At 49.5% G+C, this 13953-nt stretch overlaps 1 pseudogene; it reads left to right on the top strand.

The window, feature by feature from the left end:
• The first annotated feature begins 1407 nt into the window (after nucleotides 1-1407).
• LOC138666428 (zinc finger protein 850-like) overlaps nucleotides 1408-13953 on the top strand; it is a 61633-nt pseudogene continuing 49087 nt past the window's right edge.

The raw sequence follows: 13953 nt of genomic DNA on the forward strand, positions 1-13953 counted from the left end.
TCATGGCTAGTAGCTGCGGTGATGTGAGCTCGGAAACATGCACCAGCACATATAGTGCTGAAAGAGTTATTAGGCCTTTTCCTGGATGGGTGGGAATGACTGATCACATATCCCAACCTCAGGGGTGTGATTTGGCAGATAAAATGGAGGCCGAGTCTCTCATTCTGGAGCTGGAGATGTGTGGATCTCCTGTGTGTTGGTCTGTGATAAAGAATCGGACACTATCCTGAGCGGGCGGACCCGTTGTGTGCTGTATGGACGTTTTACTTTATGTTTTCACTTTGTGCCGGAAAAGGCTGTTCTTTTATTTTGCTATCCTGAGCGGTTTATGAAGTTTAAATAAACTTGCCTGGACATTGCAATAATGCCACTGTCTGTGCCGACCTCAACCGCAGCCGAGTGAGTACAATCCTCTACAGGGGTTAGAAGGTAACATATTGGACGCTGCCTCTGGCCCGGCCTAATAGACCTTCATACATTGCAGCCCAGACACCATTATTGGGCATGTAAGTATCGTAGTAACTAGGCCGCCCCATACTATCGAGTACTTGGAGGCGGGGGGCATTCAGCCGAACTCTCACACCTTCTTAGATGTCATTCAAGAAAAAACACCAAAAACAGGCAAAGATGCTTACCTGTCTAAATAGGCCTCAATACAAATGCACAAGCAGGGTGCAGCGGACCCAAACAAAATAGCAAATGCACAGGTGCAATACCTAATGAAACAGCCAGCCTTCAATAAGGGTTTGGTCATGTGGTACACCAATGCACTAAGATAAAATACTCCGTATGTGGCGTGTTCACACAAGGAATACAAAGCGTCTGGCTACAGCCTATTAATGACGCCATATGGCGGGCTGCCCAGTGCTACAATGCACCCTGTGTGAACAGAGGCCACAGTGTACAGAACAATTTGGGCCCAGCTGCACCCTGCAAAAAATATACGTGCAAAAAAACATATAAATATATGTAAGGTATTAGTAGATATTACGGCCATAATATGGAAGCTGGCAACCCACGCCAAGGGTCCTTACGTATTGCCAGTCCTACTCTAACATGAAAAACACCAAAAAAGGACACATTCAAGAAAAAACACCAAAAACAGGCAAAGATGCTTACCTGTCTAAATAGGCCTCAATACAAATGCACAAGCAGGGTGCAGCGGACCCAAACAAAATAGCAAATGCACAGGTGCAATACCTAATGAAACAGCCAGCCTTCAATAAGGGTTTGGCCATGTGGTACACCAATGCACTAAGATAAAATACTCCGTATGTGGCGTGTTCACACAAGGAATACAAAGCGTCTGGCTACAGCCTATTAATGACGCCATATGGCGGGCTGCCCAGTGCTAAAATGCATCCTGTGCTTAGATGTCATGTTTGTTTTTCAGAGCATCAAGTGGTTAAACTGTCAGTATTTTTGTTACAGCGGTCCCTGCGGTGTGCATCTATGTTCTGGTGTCCAAAAGAGTTAATTTGTAAAAAAAAAAATGTTTCACTTATTAAAAAATAATAAAATGTGTCTTCTGCTTTTTCATGTTGAAAGAAGCTGTCAGCGCTCGGAGACCATCGGAGATGCAGAGACCACGCCAGGAGCAGGTGAGTATGTGACACCCGACACTCCCCCTCCCCCGCCGACCTCCCTGGGACAATGACTCGAGTATAAGCCGAGAGGGGCACTTTCAGCCTAAAAAAATGGGCTGAAAATCTTGGCTTATACTCGAGTATATACAGTAGGTTTTAATAGTAGATGTAAAGAAGAAAACTAAATACTGTAAAATAATAAATATCCTCATATGCTTCCCTTATTATCTCCAGTAATTGTATTATTACACAGGATTTTATGATGTTACATCGGCTCATCTTCTCATTCAGGTCGCCACAATATCGGAGCCTCTCTGTGAAGATCTTCTGTGTAAGAGAATTTTCCTAATTTGCCCATCAAGGATTGATATGGACAGAGACAAGATGGCGGAGAAGATGTTACACCTCACCCTAGAGATCCTCTTCCGGCTTACTGGAGAGGTGAGAGATTCTGAGGAAATCGCATTACATCATACGACAGAACAGGGGAGGTGAGGACATTGGAGATGTCTGTAGTGAGATTTATTAATGTGTCTCTCCATAACCAGGATTACACAGTAGTGAAGAAGACCTCTAGTGAGCGCTGTCAGGACCCTGTGTCTGAGGGATGGGAAAGACCCCTGAGCCCAATCACGGGGCCTCCACCTCACCCCCTGATACATGAGGACATCAATGACCAGAAGATCCTAGAACTCACCTACAAGATGATAGAGTTGCTGACTAGAGAGGTGACACTGCTGGGAATGCTGGGACATTATACTGTAACGTTATGAAGGGATCGGGGGATAACGGTATCATTGTATGTGTCAGGTTCCTATAAGGTGTCAGGATGTCGCTGTCTATTTCTCCATGGAGGAGTGGGAGTTTTTAGAAGGACACAAAGATATGTACAAGAACGTTGTGATGGAGGTTCCTCAGTCCCTCACATCACCAGGTAATAGACAGGACTAAATACACACGGCCTATAATTATCTGTATATAAAGAATGAAGTCAGTCCCTGTATGTGTTTCCTCCAGATCTATCCATTAAGAGGACAACACCAGAGAGATGTCCCCATCCTCTTCTTCCACAGGACTGTAAACAAGAAGATACCAATGTTCCTCAGGATCATCAGGTAGATGCAGAGAAGGAGTCATGAGATCTCCCCTATGATGAGTAGACGGCTGTGCAGGTCTGGTGTCCAGTCTTGTTTTATCCACCAGTATTATATGTTTTATACTTAGAATCATAGTTTCAGTTATATTCCATTGCTTCTCGTGTTTCCATGTGCAAATGAGAATAAGGATGATCCCTCTACACTGTAACATCCATTCAAATATGTGTAGACAATTATTAAGTCTCCTCTTAACCTTCTTTTTGCAAGATAAACATTCCCAAAACCAACCCCTTCATGACATGTGCCGTACTAGTACTGCTCGGCAGGAGGTGCGATTGTGCCCGGAGCAGTACTAGTACAGCGCCGCGATTACGGTGGCCTCACAGTGAGGGCTGCGGTGATCACGTGTGGGTGTCAGCTGTATGTGACAGCTGATAAGCTGATACCCAACAGTAATGCCCATGATCGGTGCTATCACCGGAAAAGGATGTTTAACCCCTTTGATGCCTCCGTCAGTAGTCACAGCAGCATAGAGAAGCATCGCACGGGGAGGGGGCTCCCTGTGTGCTTTCCTCAGAACAATGCGATGTGATCGCATTGTCCTGAGGGTCTCCATGGAGACCCCCAGCACCAAGATGGCCACGGGGTCCTTCCGGGTCCTGCAGGGAGATAACTTGTCAGCACTTGCTTAAAGCAGGACCTGAGAAGCCTCCTTCACTGCCTGACAGATCGCTGATCTGATACTCAGCAGTGCTAAGTGTCAGATCAGGTCACTCAATCCACAAAAAAAAGCAAGTCCCCACTCAGATCTGTCATCTGTTAATGGAAATATAGGGGGCTTCCACGTTACTGGTAGTACAAAGGCTCTGGAAAAGCAAGATGGCTCCTGACCCGCCAAAAGAAATTCAGCAAATTTTCCGCTCCCAAACCAAATGCCCCCTCCCTTCTGAGCCCCACTGTGCCTAAACAACGATTAGCACCCACATGTTTGGCATTTCTGTAGTAATGACATCCCGCCTAATTTACAGGTGCGTGTCTCCAGAAGCATGAGCTGGGCATAATGTACTGGTCCCTACAGTGTAATGGTCACTACAGCGTACTGGTCACTACAATAGCTGTTTGCAATTTTCACTCTGCAACATCCACTGCTGCCTGTTTCTGGAAAACACCTTTGGAGTCAAAATAGACACTACATCTGTAGATAAATTCCCAAGGGGTTATAATTTCCAAAATGGGGTCCCTTATAGGGGGTACATCTGCTCTATAATATATCGCTACTTCCCTTCTGAGCTTTGCACTGTGAATCAAAAGTAGTTTTCGACCACATATGGGGTATGGGTGAACTCAGGAGAAATTGCAAAGCAAACTTTTGTGTCCATTTTCTCCTTTTGCCCTTGTGAAAATACAAAATTTGTAGCTAAAAAAGATTTATTGTGGGAAAAGTGTGATTTTTTTAATTTTTACAACTTAATGTTATAAACGTATGTGAAGCACCTGGGGGTTCAAGGTGCTCAATACACATCTGGATAAGGTCCCAAAGGGGTCTAGTTTCCAAAATGGTGTCACATGTGGGGGTTTCCACTGTTATGGAACATCAGGGGCTGGCTGGCAAATTTAAGCCTGGGGGCAAGCATAATGCAGTGGCCCACTGTGACGTGGGCCAGGGCCCATCTTAAGGCTTGGGTCTCCTGTAGTAGCACTTGAGTATAGCACATGTGCCACAGAGGTACACCTTCTCACAACCCATTTCATAAAAATGGTTGAGGAACAATAAGTACTTATCAATAGAAAAAATGCTTTGTTATTTGTGATGCAGTGGCCCCTGTGGCTGCTAGGGGGCGCTGTGTGTGCTCTTTGGGATATGCATGGAGGCGTATCTGTTGTTATGGTGGTGAAACAGTGACTGACAGAATTGTAAGTGGCCGATATGTGCCGCAGAGGGAGTCTGCGTGGTAAGTCTGATGTAATGTTGTTGTTCTGGGACCTATAGTCCCTCAAGTGTTTGTATAGTTGTAAGGGAGACTTACTAGGCTAGTTATGAAAGATAGGCGGGACAAACTGGCCACACACACTCTCTCCCACCTGTGGGAGTGGTTAGAGCTTCATAATGTGACCAGGGTGGGGGTCACATGTTCGCTGAGTGTGGACCTGAATGGTCTTAGCTGTAAGGTCCTTGAGCGCCTTTGTGTTGGGAGTGTCATCTCCCTGAAGAGCACGTGGTGGGGCTTTGGACCTGGTGGCCTGGGGTGTTGGACAGATTTTCTGAATAGCACCTGGACAGGTCACATGCCTGTGTGTTGGACGGTCCCATGTGGGATTAACGTCCTGAATAGCGCACTGAGTAACCTGTGTTGGAAGTCCTGGGAGTAGTCTTCCTGAAGAGCACAACCTGTGTTGGATCTCCTGGGAGTAGGAATCCTGAAGAGCACATGCCAGTGTGATGGACGTCCTGAATAGCGCACAGTAAGACTATGGTCCTGGACAGTCTGTGTTGGAAGCTCCAGTGAGTGGAGTCTTTCTGGAGCACCTGAGACTGTGGACCTAGATGGTCTGTGTTGGGGAAGCTACCGTCCTTTGGTGGCTCTGGACTGACTGATGTGTGCCTGCCAGGTGAGTTGGTGAACTCTGTAAGGCAGTTTCCCCAGGAGAGAGGACTGACTAGGAGTCAGCAGGTGGAGCAGGAGCTCCCATAGGGTACCATTGACTGTTGGTGCTTGTGATATGCTATGAACTGTGTGGTCTCCCACGGTAACTGAACGAAGCGAGGTTCAGCGTGTTTAGAGACCGCGACCCAATGTCATGTGCGCTATATGACTAGGGACATTGGTGAACTGTTCGGCGTATGGACACCCATGGTAACTAGAGGAAGTGAGAGGTCCAGCATGTTTAGTGTCCGTGAGATAAAGCCGAAATATGAAGTGTCTAAGATAAAGCTGCAACTTAATGTCACCGGTTGGTGCCCATTTTGTCCATGAAGTGTAATGAACTGTGCATAACCCGATTTATGATGCAATAATAAACCGTATAGACTGTGTTTAAGTAAAAACGTGCCCGTGTGCTTGAATCCTGTGCCAAGCGAGTATTCCCCAATGCGTTAGTGAGAGCAATCTTACATATGGTGTTTGACTGCGGGCAACGGTCCAGGAAACACGTGTGGAGTTAATTGTTGTGGCTCGGCGGAGCCACGAAGGTGACAAGCGTCTTGCTGTGGATCGGCAGGTCCACGAAAGTGACAAGCGTCTTGCTGTGGATCGGCGGGTCCACGAAGTCTGCGGTGGAGCCGTACAGAGTATTATAAAGTGTAGCTGCTGGTGCAGCAAGAGGTTCCGCAGCAGCCGTAGCTGGAGCTGCAGTGGCAGCGGCTTGTGAACAGCACCTGGAGGTGCGACGGTTTGTGTCTGCAGCAGGAGCTGTGGCAGTACCAGCAGGAACTGGTGAGATGTTGAGAGGAAAAAAAAAGACATTGTGCTCCAGGTCGTAAAGACTCTTATAGGGCCAGTGCAAGCCCAGAGACATTTTTTTTTCTTTGTACTGTGCGAACTGGGGCCTGAGTCTACCGTGGGGGAGTCCACGGGGTGTACCCCAGTGAAGGGGTGATGTCCCAAAAAGTGGGCGGTGTACCCCAATCAGGGATGGAGTCCCAAAAGGGGACGGTAACCCAAACAGCGATAGAGGCCGAAAAGGGGGTGGAGTCCCGGGGAATTGTTGTTTCCCAAAAATGGGCAGAGTGTCCTGAAGGGGTGCCGCAGACTAACTGTTGCCCGGGGCATGTAAGTTACGTGTGTCCAGTCTGCTGTGTGAGCTATCCACCCGGCGAGAGTTTACGGAGGTGTGCCCTGCAGGTGCATGAGATGGAGATGTGCGGACTGGTCAATTATAGAAGCCAAGTGACCCTAGTGAGGGTTGCACTCGAGAGTTTTGAAATACCAAAATACCCGATAGAATGGTCAGTGTAACCTGCATCCATGGGCACACTAAGGACTATCCAGTGGCCAGAGATGGCAAGGGACAGTGCAATACATGATGTCGCCATAGTCTCAAACTTACCCTGTTCGGTGATACTTGGCTGGGACTCGGGGCTGTTCACAGACCTGTGGGAGAGGGGAGCTTCTCTACAGCAGGAGAATGGAGGGCTCTCGGCTGGTGGGATTGCATACTTAAAAGTGTTCGCACCTCCGAAAACTGACTGGTCAGACATATTGGTGACCAGAGGTAAAGATGCAACTTACTGACCTGACGTCAGCTGAAGTGTGCCACAATATGACTGGTAGTGGTCTGATAGATAAGGATGGTGTTAGGGTTTGCGGAACGCACCAAGTATATACTGTATATATATATATATATGTATAAATAGGTGCATTTGCAACCCAGGGTCCACTGTGCAGGAGAGGAACCTGCTGCTGGCAAATGGCGGCGCTATATGGCGGTATAAGCGAACTCTGTTAACTCCACAGAGTCGCAAGAAATAAGATGCTGTGCCCTGTTAGCGTCAGAGGGGAACACAGCTAACTGTATGGTCACGCACCCAGAAAAGCATGCAAACACTCATGCAATGCTCCTCAATGGATGTATTCTAGGGGCTTATTTCAGCCGGGTCCCTGAACACACACATACAGGCGCAACCACAATTAACAAGCTCATGACATGAGGTGATACTAGCGCATGGCCGTGCGGCCATGCAAACCTTATATAGCTGCAGCACGTACAGGACCTTCCTAAAAGGACCAATGAGAGGCTGCTACAGAGCCTGAGCACCTACAGGACCTTCCTAGAAGGACCAATAGCTTTAGCTGCAGTATCTGAACATGTGACCCCTGACCTCCAATGAGAGGTCTTACCTTGGGCATGCTCAGTGTGTGCAAAGCTGGACTTAGTCCCAGAAAACCCTGCTCGCCGCTGACCAGTGCAGGCTACAACAGCAGAGCCTGGAAAGGCAGCAGAAACCCTTTGCACAGCATCAGGCTGAGTGAGACGATGGGACCGACATCTCCGCTGAGCAGGCTCCACTGCGGCTGAAGCAGAATGGGAGACCACAGCAGACACGGCTCGAGATTCCCCCTGTGCAGCGGCGGGGACTCAACTCCTAACATTACCCCCTCCCTCCTTGGTCCCCCCCCTCCTTGGGCCTCGCTACGCTCAAAGGCTGCAATGAGGAGCGGAGCCCGAATGTGTTCCACAGGTTCCCAGGTTCTGTCCTCTGGGCCGTGGCCCTTCCAGTCCACCAGATAATATTTCTTGCCACATACCACCTTGCACCCCACGATAGCATTCACCTTAAACTCATCCGTTGATGAACCCGATGTCCCGGCAGATGACTCGGAAAACCAGGACATATAGACGGGCTTTAAGAGAGAAACGTGAAAGGGGTCGGTGATACCAAGGTGCGGAGGAATAGCCAAACGGTAGACCACAGGTTTGACCTGTTCCAGAACCTTGAAAGAGCCTATGTAGCGAGGCGTAAATTTAGTGGGCTCAACTCGCAGCCTGATGTTACGGGCGGAGAGCCACACTAAGTCACCAGGAGCAAAGGTCGGAGCAGGGCGCCGGTGTGCATCAGCAGAAACCCTCATTCTCTCCTTGGAGGCCGGGATGACATCCTGTGTGCGGTCCCAAATGTCACTTGCCTCCATCGCCCAGTCTGCCACCCTAGAATCGGTGGAGGACACGGGCATGGGCACAGGAACATGCGGATGCTGGCCGTAATTAAGGAGAAAAGGAGTCTGCCCGGTAGAGTCGGCTACGGCGTTGTTCAAAGCAAATTCCACCCAAGGTAGCAAAGATGCCCAGTCATCCTGCCTGGCGGAGACAAAATGTTGTAAGTATGTGACCAGAGTCTGGTTGGCCCTCTCTACCAACCCATTCGTCTCGGGATGATAAGCAGAAGAGAGATTCAGCTCAATGCTCAGTAAACAACAGAGTTCTCTCCAGAACCGAGATGCAAACTGAGGACCTCGGTCACTGACAATTTTGTCAGGCATGCCATGTAGACGGAAAACATGTTTGACGAACAACGCCGCTAAAGCCCGTGCAGAAGGTAACCGTGGAAGCGGAACCAAGTGCACCATCTTAGAAAAATGGTCGGTGACTACCCAGATAACTGTACAGCTTGGAGACTTGGTTAAGCCTACCACGAAGTCCATCCCGACCATCTCCCAGGGCCTGTCTGCCACCACAGGGAGTAGAGTTGCCCAGCAGGCCGTTGCCGAGGAGACCGATTCTTGGCGCAGGAGACACACGCCCGAATATAGTCCCCGATGTCACGGGCCATATGCGGCCACCAGTACGTCCTCGCCAAGAGCTCAGATGTCCTCTTGGTCCCAAAATGTCCACCCACCCTGGACGAGTGAGCCCAAGAGAGAACCTCCGGTCGCAAATTAGATGGAACGAAAGTCCTGCCTGGGGGCACAGACTCTAGCGAAATCTGAGCCACAGTTCTCAGGCTCTCTGGAGGGACAATAAGCCGAGGCTCCTCTTCCTCCTCCTCTGATGACACTACAGAGCGAGAGAGAGCGTCGGCACAAACTAGCCTGATGAGAATTTAGCCGCTGGGCTGTCTGTAAACATACCAAGTTCTTGTGGTCTGTGAACACCTGGAAGGGAAAGAGAGTTCCCTCCAGAAGATGTCTCCACTCTGAGAAAGCCAACTTCATAGCTAGCAACTCCCTGTCCCCGATGGAATAATTCCATTCTGCTGGTGAAAAGGTGTTCGAGAAGAAGAAGCAAGGATACTTCCGACCTTGAGCATCCTTTTGAAAGAGGACTGCTCCAGCACCAACGGATGAGGAATCCACCTCCATAATAAATGGATGCAGGATTGGAGCGCTAGCGAAGTGTGACTTAATCAAGAGAAAGGCTTTGGAGACCTCCTCCGACCACAACTTGGGATTTGCCCCCTTCTTTGTGAGGGCAACAAAGGGAGCTACCAAAGTTGAGAAGTGGGGAATGAACTGGCGATAGTAATTAATGAACCCCATAAGGCGCTGCTCCGCTTTGAGAGAATGGGGTTCCTGCCAGTCCATCACAGCCTGTAGCTTGGGAGGATCCATAGCCAATCCCTGGGCTGAGATGATATAGCCAAGGAAAGGCAAGGACTCCTGCTCAAATACACACTTCTCCAACTTAGCATAGAGGGAGTTAGCCCATAAGAGGTCGAAGACCTTGCAAACATCTCTCCGGTGGGAGTCTATATCTGGAGAGTAGATGAGAATATCATCCAGATAAACTACGACCGAGGTGGTAAGCATATCCCGGAAGATGTCATTTACAAAGTCTTGGAAAACGCCTGGGGCATTACAGACCCCGAAGGGCATCACCAGATATTCATAGTGCCCATCCCTGGTGTTAAAAGCCGTCTTCCATTCGTCCCCCTCACGGATGCGAATCAGGTTGTAAGCACCCCACAGATCTAATTTAGTAAAAACCCTTGCTCCCCGTAGCCTATCAAAAAGCTCAGATATCAGGGGTAGTGGGTACTTATTCTTAACGGTGATGGCGTTAAGACCCCTGTAGTCTATGCATGGACGCAGTTCTCCACTGTTCTTCTGTACGAAGAAGAACCCAGCCCCTGCAGGTGACACTGACTTCCTAATGAATCCTCTTGCCAGATTCTCTTGGATATACTGTAACATTGCCTCCGTCTCCGAGAGAGACAATGGATAGACCCGACCCTGGGGAGACTCAGCACCAGGCAAGAGGTCAATAGGACAGTCATAGGGGCGGTGAGGCGGAAGGGTTTCCGCAGCCCTTTTGGAGAACACGTCTGCATAGGGCCAATATTGCTTGGGGAGAGAGGATAAATCTGTGGGTACCTCAGTTGTAACAACCTGAATGCTTTCCCTCTGACATCTACCCCCACAAGATTCACCCCATCCTAAAATTCTGCCTGTGGACCACTCGATATGAGTGATACTGTAGCCAAGGCATCCCTAACAGGATCTCGTCAATTCCCTCAGGATTGACGAGCAGAGATATTATCTCCTGATGAGATGGCGACATGGACAGAGTGAAAGGGATGGTCTGGTGTGTTATCTGTGAGGGCAGTGTCGACCCATTCACCACTCGTACAGTTACTGGTTGAGCTAGCATTACCAGAGGAATTGCTTGACGGGCGAAGGCTGAAGACATAAAATTGCCCTCCGCCCCAGAATCCACGCAGAGCTCTACCGAGTGAGTGAATGAGCCTATTGTAATTGTCCCCATAAAGGACAATTTGGAGGCAAACGTCGCCGTGTCTAGTGTGCCTCCACCTACTACCACTAGACGCTGACGTTTCCTCGACCGCTGTGAACATCTGGTGGCAAGATGTCCTGACTGCTGGCAAACATGGCAGACCTTGTGTGCAGGAGCGGTCTGGGACTTAGATCCCGCTCGGGACACTTCCATGGCCTCATGTGACTCAGGAGCCTGGACTGGAGATTCCAAAGGTTTGGCGAAGGTGGGAGCCAGCCGAAACCTCTGCCTACACTGGGCCCACTCTAACCTCCGCTCGTGAAAACGTAGGTCAATATGGGTAGACACAGCTATTAACTCCTCCAGTGTGGCAGGAATCTCCCTTGAGGCCAGAGCGTCCTTCACATGGTCAGCCAGCCCCCTCCAAAATATAGGGATAAGGGCTTTATCCGACCACTCCAGCTCAGATGCTAGGGTACGGAAGTGGACGGCAAAATGGCTGACCAAGGACGAGCCCTGAGTCAATGCCAACAGTTGGAGCGCTGTATCATGGGTGACTTGAGGCCCTAAAAAGACCTGTTTCAGAGTGCTCAGGAACAGCGGAGCACTCTGCACCACATGATCACCACGCTCCCACAGCGGCGTAGCCCACTCCAACGCCCTGTCCAACAGGAGAGACACAATAAATCCCACCTTTGCCCGCTCTGTGGGAAAACGTGCGGCCAGGAGCACGAGATGTATAGAGCACTGGCTCACGAAACCCCTACAAGATTTACTATTACCAGAAAATTTTTCTGGCAGCGGGAGGCGAGATATAGTCGGAACAGGGTGGCCGTGGACAAGTTTGCTGCAGCCACGCTAGCAGCCTGAACAGCAACTGCGGTAACATCCACAGCTGAGGTTGAGCACTCGAGAAACAGTTGGTGATACTGTCGACTAAGGAAGTCACAGTGAAGCGGGTGGCTGTCCTGAGGTATATGCACCTACAGTGCCTCCGCATGAAATAGATGATCCTGGTGAGAAATAAGGAAGCCACTCAACGTTTGGAGCAAGCCAGGAAAACTCAAAGTCGGCTGGTTTTGGTGGAAGACCTCGTGCATGTACCCAGAAATCTGGTGGGGAAGGTCATTGGAAGATTTGGGAAAGTGATGCAGGAGATGGTGATTATATCCAGTGTGAAGAGACTGAGGATTCCGGCTGATGACAAGGCCCAGGTGGGTGAAGATGGGATGTTCCATTCCTTGTTGTCGGGTCCATGGAGAGTCTAGGGAATATCCGGATGCTCCTGGGGTGTCGTGTGGCATACCTGAAAGAAGTAGAGCAGCTAAGACTGTACCGACAGCAGGTCAATAAACAGCTGCAGAACATAAAGTGGCGACCGCCTTCTTCCCAAGGAAAAGGGAACAAAAGGGACCCTCCAAATAATGGAGTGGCTGACGTTCAGAGAGACCAGGAGGTCGAATATCTAAAAGTGGCAGTTCTACTCCCAGTACAAAGCTAAGGGACATGTACAGTAGTAGATGTAGAAATGAAGGGTCAGACTCAGATCAGTCGCTAGGCTCGACTGGATGGTGGACTCATGACTGCATTAACCGTGGGTGGCGGCCATGGAGAGAAAGGCCGGGTAATGGGGCGCACTTGGAAAGTGTGGTGACTAAAGGTTTGGTGACACAGACAGACTGTGACTTGAGGGCCAAAGCTCATGGCCTACATGTTAACCTCATGGGGCGGGGTAAACCTGTTACAGAACCCCCCAGCACCAAGAATATGTTATGCTATATATATATTATGTATAATAGGTTCCATGTGAAATGCATCAGTCCACAGGCTGCATCCCTGGGCAGAGAGGACAAGATATCCCTCTTCTGTCCTCCCCCACCTTTGTAATTTCCCCAGTAAATACCAGCAGGCTCCGGCCCCCTGCGGCTATTGTAATGTATGTCTGGCCTGTTTTTTCTATTGGCCTGCCCTGTGTCTCTGTTTTATATATTCTGTGTGCTGTAAATAAAGTGTGTTCTTTTAGACTGGAAATACCTGGCGTAGCAGTCAGCTTTTATATGCTCCCATGTAATCAAGAAATCCTAGCCAGCGTCCTTCATTCAGAATCCAGCAAAAGCAGAATGGACCTCCTGAAACATGGGGGGTGCTGAAAGAGGTACTACAGCACAGTAGACCCCGTTACACTGGTGGCAGACAGCGGGATGTGATACCCCTTCTATAGGAGGAAAGGAATGAATGGAAGACAACTACCAGAAGTTAAAGAGGACTACACTAAATGATCTGGTGGAAGCCCGAGGGTTAATCGCCAGCAACAAAACAAAAGCGGATTTGATAGCAGCCATCATGGAACACGACAGTGCAGCGCCCCCCAATGTGAACGTGGAGGAGACTGAATTCCAGAGGGAGGTAAAGAACAGACTGGCGTTCTATGGCCCAAACCCTGCAGTAGAGATCATACAAGAGGTGATAGCTGATGTGCGTACTGATCTGAAGGAAGAGATGGCCGAGCGGACCAGGATAGAGCTAGCCAAGATGGAGATGGCAGAGCGGAGAGAGGAGAGTCAGCGAGCAAGGGGAGCTCTGGCCCCCGACCAGGTACTTTCAACAGTAAGCCACAAAAAGATCCAGTATAATGCCTTCCGACAGTTGGGGGAGGCAGAGGAAGACATTGATGGCTTTCTGCAGGACTTTGAGCGGCAGTGTGCCCTTCATCAAGTGAAGCCAGAGGAACGGGTTCAAATTCTGGCCAGCAAGCTGACAGGCCGGGCAGCGGACGCCTATTGCACAGTACCTGATGAGGACTGTATGGACTATGAGCAGATCAAAGAAGTGATCTTGGCCCGGTATGCGCTGACACCAGAGGCATACAGCCAAAAGTTCCGCGGACTTATAAAACGAGTAACCGATACCCACGCTGAATGGGCCTGTAAATTACGGCGGTCACTGCTACAGTGGGTACAAGGGAGCCAAGCAACCACTAAGGAGGACGTCCTCCAGCTCTTCTTGTTAGAACGATTTTTTAATGGACTAAATCCCGAGACACAGGAATGGCTTCGGGACAGGCGGCCAATGACTCTTGAGGAAGCCGCTCGTCTGGCCGA

Source organism: Ranitomeya imitator, chromosome 2, assembly GCF_032444005.1.
Source record: "Ranitomeya imitator isolate aRanImi1 chromosome 2, aRanImi1.pri, whole genome shotgun sequence".
NCBI lineage: Eukaryota > Metazoa > Chordata > Amphibia > Anura > Dendrobatidae > Ranitomeya > Ranitomeya imitator.